Raw genomic sequence first — 6,918 nt, 5'->3', positions numbered from 1 at the left:
AGGGCTAATGTGCCAAAGTTATATATATAGGGTTATGGTCCCCAAATTACACATAATGTAACTTTTCTAATATCTTATCTTTAGAAAAGAGAGAGACATATTCTCTAGATTACTTTTGTGTTAATTTGAAAGATCAAAACCCCAAGATCCGTAGATTTCAAGAAATCAATGAATTTAGGTACACTTTCGCATCTAGTTTTGTTCTTGATTTATTCTTAATTATTTGACATGACAGATCCTGATTTACAGTTCTAATTTTATATTAGATATTATTTACAGTTCTAACACACCACGCTCTAGAGGAGCCACTCCTTATAAAAGAAGAGTCGAAGGGATTGCCTCGACAAAAAAAGCCAACGATAATGCGCGGCTACATCAATAAACGAGAAAAGTAAAAAAAGAAAGCAAAAGAACAAATAACAAAAAGAAAAAATGGGACCAACATAGAGGAAGTTGACAGAAGAAAAAAGAAAGGGAAAGAGGGGAGAGCGAGGGTGCAATTGTTGGCATGAAGGCAAGTTGATCGCGTGATTGGGGATAAAATTTAAAAAATGTTAAGATTTCTTCTACATTGAGAGGAGAAAGGACTGTGGGTTTTAGAGAGTTTAAATGATATATATATTATTAATCTGAACATGTTTATTTTTCGTTAATGCGCAAATTTGTCATTATATTTTTAGAAAAAGTTAGATTTATATTGGTTTAAGTACGTTGGAGGTCTCTGTATTATAGGGATCAGATCAAATTAGTCCATCTATAATTAAATGGATCAGTTTAGTCCCTATACTATTAAAAATAATTAAATAAGTCCAAATTATAACAAAGTTATCATTCTCTATATAAAAAAATGTCTTGAAAATTATTATTTTTCAATTGCAATTCAACTCCAAAGAAAAGAATTAATTTACAGAACTATAAAAACTTTAAAAATACTAACTCTGTTAAGCAGTAAATGAAATAGCGAATGCTAATTCTATTCCAATTTGACCTTATTTAATTTTTTTAATAGTACAGAAACTAAATTAATCCATTTAATAAAAAAAGAGACTAATTTAATTAGATCCTTATAATAAAAGTTATATATTAAAAATTTTCACATATTTATTTAATTAAATAAAAAGTATGAGTTAACATACTAATTTTTAATATATTGTAAATTAATTTATTATTACTTATCATAATAAAATATTTGAAATAAAATATTACTTGTTTTCAAATTATCAAAATCAACATTGTTTCAATTAAAAATATCAATTTGATGGCAAAATTCGATAAAATTTAATGTTTAGTCCAATTTTTTGTTTGAATATAAATCCATTAATCGAAAAACGAGATACAAAGTCTTGCTAAACAATCAAAGAAACTAAAAATAGACATGGCCAAACAAAAAGCAGAGAAAAACAAATTAGATATACCAGCATGGTGAAAACCAACCCTCGCATCCCAAGAGGCAAATATACTCAGATATGACAATATTTTCAAACTATAATAATAAACATCAATCAAAATCAAATATATTCACATTGTCTTGCAAATTTTTATAGGATTTTTATTTTATTTCTCAATATATTTATCGGAGCAAGTCTAATAATTAGTGTTCTGCATAGGAAAGACCCTTCTTTTTCAAACATACTAAATATTAACAAATGAGAAAACACCCTATCCATTGCTTCATATCTAAATAACAATTATACTTGGAAAGAAATAGATCAAAGCCTACATAGAGAAGGTGTAGAGAATAATCTGAAATTGAAAATAAGGATCGTGAACATACTAGAAATTAAAATTGAGTCCGATAAGGATCAAAAGCTTAGTTTAGATGAATATTTATTTCATAATTACAACATACCACAACCCCAGAAATATCTTGACCACATATCTTACAACTGTTAACTTTTGATTGGCTTTTCACTTGGACAACTGCCGAACCTTCCCAGCAATAATTAATGGGCCATCACCCTTCTTTTGTCAATTTCCATGTGCAACCATTGGTTGGTTGATAGCTGCTGCTTGAAATCTATTTGATGGGCCTTTTCAATTGTGGACGATTTTCATCGTCTTTCTTTTTTTTTTTTTCTTTTTCTGGTCGAAGATTGAGATGAGAAATTGTCTTTATCCTTGGGTTTCTATGGCCGAGGGAAAAAGGTAGTAAGGGGAGGTTAGTTGGTTTATTAAGGGTTAATATGTCATTTAGTATTTAAGTTTAGCTTCAATTTTTAATTTAGTATATAAGTTTTATTTGTCCTAATTTAATATCTGAGTTTGGTTTCAATGTCCAATATGGTGTTTAAACCGAATGACATTATGTAGCCTAATGAATGCTTGACACATGTGCTCTAGTAAAAGAATATAGGTACTTAATTAGGACAAAAAAACTCAAGTAATAAATTGAAAAACCCCATATACTAAAGTGAATATTAAAGTCAAACTAAGCTATCAGATTGAGACAAAAGAACTCAAGGACCAAATAATATATTAATCCTTTATTTAATTTTTTTTCATACAACTTACATACCATTAACAGAAACAAATCACTACCACACACACACCACTAGCAAGCAAGTCTTTCAACTCGATCCCATGACATAGGTTTAAGGGTGAACACCCTTGACCAATAAATGTAACATATCTATAATCTATAATATATATATATAAGCACGAATTTAGAGAAACTTTTGAACATATTTATTATTTTTTATCATATAACTAAATTGATATTTAAAAATTATTATATCTAATTTAGAATTGTTAGTTAAAAAAGTTGACGTAAAATATAATTATACATTTAAAAGTAATTATAATTTAACAGAAGTTGTGATAATTACACATTTAAAAATAATAATTATAATTTAATTTAAAATTATTATTATTTTGAATAAATTCTGACTGGGCTTTATTACTAAAATCAAGCAAATCATCACAAAAGTCCTATACTAAAATGAACCCTATACTAAGGCCTATTACTCAAGCCCGAAAAGCAAATCAAAACCCAAAAAACCGTACTCCCATTAACTTTAAATTTTAAAACTTAAAAAAAACTTTAAACAGAAACCTCTAGAACCTATTAAATGCACTGCTATCATGCCCAATCAGAACCAAATCCTTCCCCGTATTTTCAAATCCATTTTTCATTTCTTCAGTAAGACGTTTCTCGGATATCAATGAGGTTGTTTCATTCAAACTTTTGGGTTTCCCCTTTTTCAGCCTCTAAGATTTGTGTCATTCATTTCATCTGCTTCTTTGTACTCCCTTCCGTTCATTTTCCTTTAGTCGCTCGGCATAATCCAGAACTGTGCCAATCAGGTAAATTTCTTCCTTTTTCTTTAATGCCTCCCTTGCTAGCATATGAGCCAGACTATTTGCCTCTCTAGGTGTGTGCTCAAAATAGTGTCTTTTTTATTTTATTAGTAACTGATGAATATCTCGAATATATGCTCCAACCCTTGATCTGTCATTTGCTTGTGTTTTGCATTTCTTAATGATTGAAAGTGCATCACCTTCGATAATAATATTTGGCCATTGCATGTTCATACCGATGCGAGTTGCTGTCCTGCAAGCTATTGCTTCTGCGGCAAAGGCTGATGCTACTTGGTGATGAAGCTCTGTACTAGATAAAAGGGCATTTCCTTGACTGTCTCTGGCCACAATTCCCACTGCCGATTGTCGAACATTCTCATCAAAGGCTACGTCAAAGTTAATCTTTACAAACTGACCAGGTGGGTGTTTCCACATTCTACCTTCTTTTATACTTTTTGGAGCTTTTTCTTCGATCCCCTTGAGCTCTGAAATATATCTCTGTACAAAACCTGCAATTTCTGTCCCAGATCTACTAACCTTCTCATGTACTCTTTTATTCCGTTCTCCCCAGATTGCCCAAAGAGCACAACAAAATACCCTACGCATATTGGGACTATTCTATTCGAAAACCCAGGTAAGCCACTTTAAAAATTCCATATAGGGTTCATGTAAAATCTTCGAGAGTGATAAATCTTCCCATACTTTCGTTGCCACAGGACACTCACGAAAGATGTGATTTGTGGTTTCTGCTGCTCTACCACACCCAGAACATGTTGTTTGACTTAGGAGTCTTCTGTAGTGCAGATTCACCCACGTTGGAATATAATTCTAGGCTATTTGCCAAATTGTAATTTTATCTTCGAAGGTAGATTTAGGAGCCAGATATTTTTGTAAAAATTCCTAGTTTCAGTTTGTAAGGCATAAGCCCTAGGATTATTTTCATTGCCCTGTAATAGTTTACAGGCGCTTCTCACGGTAAACTCTCCCGAGGACTCTCCCCTCCAGGCTGGAAAATCTTTGTGAGGCTCTTTAGCAAGCGGAATGCAGAGGATTCTCTCAGCTATCTCCATTGGAAAGGTAGACTCAATCAATTCCTGCTTCCACTTCCTCTTACTTTTATCAATTAGATCTGTAACTTTACAATCACGTAAATTAAAATGCGATGATAAACTGGCATAATTTGGTATCCAACTATCATTCGTAATCGAAATTTTACTCCCATTCCCCGCTTTCCAGCATAATCCTTCTGATAGAATACCCCTAGTAGCCCATATACTCTTCCATGTGTAAGAGCAATTATTCCCAAGACGCGAGTTTAAGAAATTAGTTTCTGGAAAATATTTTGCTTTTAAAACTTGTGAGACTAGTGAGCTTGGATTGGTAAGTATTCTCCACCCTTGTTTAGCTAGTAGAGAGATATTAAATTTGGCCAAACTCCTGAAGCCTAACCCTCCTTCTTTGCCTCTACACATATGCTCCCATTTGCACCAATGGATCCCTTTTTGCCCTTGCTTCTTTTGCCACCTGAAATTAGCAAAGATTTTTTCCAATTCTCCACATAGGGAGTTAGGAAGAAGAAAACATGACATAGCATAAGTCGGAATGGCCTGTAAAATTGATTTAATAAAAACTTCCTTTCCTCCTTGTGAAAGCCATCTAATGCTCCAATCTTTGATTCTGGAATTGACCTTATCCTTTAGATATTGAAAGGACTCATTTTTACGTTCCAATCAATTTAGGAAGACCTAAATACTTTTCTATATCTGTTGACCCTCTTAACCCTAAACTGCCTAAAATTTCACCTCTTGTTTCTTTGATGTATTTGAGCTGAAAAAAATCGTGGATTTTTCAAAATTAACGCACTGACCAGAGCAGTCTTCGTATTCCTTCAGAACTCCTTTTAGCACTCTCACTCCCTTAGTGGTAGCTTCAGTGAACAGTATGCAATCATCCGCGAATAGCAAATGTGATATCCCTGGACCTTTCCTGCTTGCTTTAACCCTTTCAACTTACCTTCTTTTAATGACAATCTCATTAATGCTGAAAGCCCCTTATTGCATATTAAGAAAAGGAATGGACTGAGGGGGTCCCCCTAGCGCAACCCTCTAGAAGACTGGAAAATTTCCTCCCTTTTCCCATTAATGTTGACTGCAAAAGATGTTGAAGAAATACATTTCATAATTAAGTCAACCCATTCAACAACAAAACCCATTTTCAGCATCACCTCTCTAAGAAACCTCCACTCAACTCTGTCATAGGCTTTGCTCATATCGAGCTTAGCTGCCATAAAGCCTTTTTTTCCTGTACGTTTCCTTCTAAAGGTATGGAGGAGTTCATAAGCAATTAAAATATTATCAGAAATTAATCTACCTGGGACGAAAGCACTCTGTGCCACATCAATACACTACCCAATAACCCTTTGAAGTCGATTTGCAATTGTCTTTGCAACTAGTTTATATATAACTGTGCATAAACTAATTGGTTTGAAATTTGCTAAATTTTTGGGATTCTGGATTTTTGGAATCAATATAATTTCGGTTGAGTTGAAGGGGCCAAGAGTTTTACCCCTGTTCAAACAGTCAAGGCAAAAACTGGTAACTTCTTCCCCTATAATATGCTAGTATTACTGAAAGAAAAGTGCTAGAAATCCATCAGGTCCTGGCGCTTTCGTAGGTCCCATTCCTCTCAAGGCTGAAAACACTTCTTCTGCCGTGGATTTTTCCGTTAAACCTGTGTTCATGTCTGACATGATTTATGTTAAGAGATGAGATAAATCTCCTACCCCTTTTGTTGTAAACAGCTCTTGAAAAAATGTCTTCGCAGCCTCACTGATCATATCCTCCTCAGTCACCTCTCATCCACCTCCTAAATCAAGCTTCGAAATATTGTTTCTTTTTCGACGAGTCGAAGCATACTTATGAAAGAAACTTGTATTCTTATCCCCAACTTTAAGCCAGTTTGCTCTTGCACTTTGCTCCCAATACCTTTCATCTTTGTCATTTCTAAATTTAGATGCACCTTCGTATCAATAATCTTTGCCAACACATCGTCATTGCTTTCTTCCTCCAACAGCATCTCCAGGTTCTTTTTTAGCCTTTTCTTTAACCTTTCACCACTTTTCCTAATTTGTTCTGCCCATACCAATAAATTCGATTGAAGCATTTCCATTTTCTCCATTAAAGGATCAGCTGGTGTATCCCAAGATGTTTTAATTTTTCCTTCTAAAGACTTCCATAATCCACCATGCCTCAAATTTAAACCTTTGCCTCCCCACATAATCAGTACCATTTCTTGTATTGAGTAAAATTGGACAGTGATCAGACATCGAGTGAATTAAATGTTGAATGTTACCGTTTGGGAAAAGATTTCTCCATTTGTCGTTTGCAACTCCTCTATCCAATCTTTCTCTGATGTTTGTTTCAGGCAGATTCTCTCTTTCCCATGTGAACAAAGCCCCTGTATACCCCAGATCTTCTAATTGACATTCCTCTAGGGTCTTTCTGAAAGCCTCCATTCTTCTTTCTTCTCTTATAATCCCTCCTTTCTTCTCGAAAGAATACATAATTTCGTTGAAATCCCCAGTTACAAGCCACGGGTGTACCTGATCCTATCCCAATTTCC

General features: G+C 33.9%; 1 long non-coding RNA gene across 1 annotated transcript; it reads left to right on the top strand.

Moving 5' to 3' along the window:
- Nucleotides 1-2,971: 2,971 nt before the first annotated feature.
- Nucleotides 2,972-4,488, top strand: LOC121213629 (uncharacterized). The gene is made up of 3 exons (XR_005908987.1): nucleotides 2,972-3,716; nucleotides 3,869-3,931; nucleotides 4,014-4,488. It is a non-coding gene; the product is annotated as an uncharacterized lncRNA (long non-coding RNA).
- The last annotated feature ends 2,430 nt before the right edge of the window (nucleotides 4,489-6,918 follow it).

The sequence above is a fragment of the Gossypium hirsutum genome, chromosome D01 (assembly GCF_007990345.1).
Source record: "Gossypium hirsutum isolate 1008001.06 chromosome D01, Gossypium_hirsutum_v2.1, whole genome shotgun sequence".
In the NCBI taxonomy this organism is placed as follows: Eukaryota; Viridiplantae; Streptophyta; class Magnoliopsida; order Malvales; family Malvaceae; genus Gossypium; species Gossypium hirsutum.
Note: the sequence above shows the minus strand (reverse complement) of the source record. Positions and strands in the feature narration are given on the sequence as shown.